This window comes from Limulus polyphemus, unplaced genomic scaffold (genome assembly GCF_000517525.1).
Source record: "Limulus polyphemus unplaced genomic scaffold, Limulus_polyphemus-2.1.2 Scaffold570, whole genome shotgun sequence".
NCBI lineage: Eukaryota > Metazoa > Arthropoda > Merostomata > Xiphosura > Limulidae > Limulus > Limulus polyphemus.
This window is the reverse complement of record NW_013666180.1, coordinates 115,369-117,720: the sequence shown is the minus strand read 5'-3', so window position 1 is coordinate 117,720 and position 2,352 is coordinate 115,369.

The following is a 2,352-nucleotide window of genomic DNA, read 5'->3' as shown; positions in this document are numbered from 1 at the left end:
ATTTGTGTCAGGTTTAGTTTTCTGCCAGAGGGGGTGTGTAAAGTTCGTAAAATACTAATATGAGATAATAGTTTTAAGAATTGTTAACCATGCTATACAAATGTTCTAAAAAAACGCCCTTTTTTAATATTTGGTTTTTAATATAAGTTTAACGTCAGAAAAAATATTGTTACGTCTCTCTATGTTCGTTTTCCTGCGATACAAGTCCTTTCTTAAATAAAACTAGTTTATTCTTCCTCAGTACAACTTTGCAATACACTTAATTTCCACATTACTTTAAGTTAAACACACGCTATAATTCACAACAATTCACTCACTTTACTACCGCGCTTGACTTAATTGTCCGTCTCTATCTCCGCCTGTCAGCAGCTATAGTTTCGATCTCCGCATCTGCTATCCTCGGTTCCCACCGACCGTAACTGCTGTCCTTGGTTCCCCACCCTTTCTCTTGTCTCCTTTGTCTAGCGCACTTATATACGATAATAGCGCCCGCGTAGCCTCTTCGAGAATCTTCTAAACACTCATCACGTGCTACCAGCGTCACTTGACTTCCGCTGTCGTAACACAAACGCGTGCATAGCACGCACTAGCGTTTTTCGCGAATCTTCTAGATCATCATTACGTGTTACCAACGTCACGTGACTTCCGCTGTCGTAACACTGCCCCTTCCTTAGTATTGTTCGTCCCGAACTATAGCCACTTAAATTAAACCAATAGATAATTAACAATAATTTAATTAAATGTACAGAACTTACAAACACTATAAACACAAAATTAAAATTAAATAAAGTCTCTTAATTTTATGGAACGTATCTTCTTCCGTCTCGTTGGCTTCTGCTTCACGTGGGGTTCATTTGCTCCATCAGGAAATGTCCTATTATCGGTAATAGTCCCATCAATGGTAGTAACTCCATCAAAGGCGTCACTGTTTCCCTTCTCAAAACCTGGTAGAGTTTCTTCTTCGACAGTGGCTTTTCTGGGTGACACGTCTTCAGTGGCATCTTTTGTTTCATTGTTAATTTCGTTCCAACTGAAATGTCCAGGACCGTGATAATACCAAAGCCTGTTGCCATGCGCCACCTTTGGCTTAACTCGCCGACCACATTTTATTCGGAAAGTCACGTCTGAGAAACGATCCACTATGTCATATGGGCCTTCGCATGGAGAAGACAACTTATGAGACTTCCCTTTGGTCTTCCTGGGATTATACAACCACACCTTGTCTCCTGGTACAAAGCTGACTTCAGTAGATCTCTTATCATAGCATAGCTTCATGGAATCAGCAGACGTTTTCAAATTGGAACGCACTTGGTGGTGAATATCATCCATCCTTGCAGATAACACTTTCACGAACTCTGACACATTTTCAGGCGACTTTTCATAAGGTGGGCATACTGTTATCAGGTCTACTGGCAACCGAAGTTCCCGACCAAACATCAACTTTGCTGGAGTGCATCCAGTGGCTTCATGCTCTGCTGTCCTATAGGCCATCAACAGTGCAGGGAGTAAGACATCCCAGTCATCATGGCAGCTATTACAAAACTTTGCCAATTCCTGTTCCAGTGTCCAATTGTACTTTTCTACCATCTCATTAGACTGTGGGTGAAGTGGCATTGTTCTGGCCTTTCATATGCCAAACAACTTGCAGCATTCAAAGTTACGGCCTTGATCTGAATGCAATTCGTATGGCATACCAAATCTGAAGAACAAATCACTAATAGCCAAAGCTACTGTTGTAGCTTCCTAATTTGGTATTGCATATGCCTCAGGCCACTTGGTGAAATAATCCATCACCACACAAATGTACTTGTTTCCAGCACGAATTTGAAGCAAAGGACCAGCAATGTCAATGGCTACTCTTTCCATTGGTGTGCCAACTTGATATAACTTCATTGGAGCACGTCCCTTATGCTTGGGGTCCCCTTTTAGCACAACATGTACTGCATGTCCTGCACCATTCTTCCACATCTTGCCTCATACCTATCCAGTAAAATCTCTGTCGTAGGTGACTCAATGTCTTCTTAACTCCGAGATGTCCTCCTGTTAAACTATCATGGGATTGACGCAGCACAACTTCCCGTAACTTTCTCGGTATGGCTGTTTGCCAGGTCGTCACTTTCCCATCTGCAGTTTCCCATCTCTGGAGAAGAATACCATCTCCAAGCTTCAACTGGTCCCATTGTGCCCAATAGTTCTTTGTCGCAGGGCTTAAGCTAGACACCTTCTCCCAAGCAGGGCGCAAAACACTTGCTTTTATAAAATCAATTATTGGCTTCAAATCTTAGTCTTCCTCCTGTTCTGCTTTGTTTATTTACCTATATTTGATTCCACTTCCCCATCATCCACTCCCTC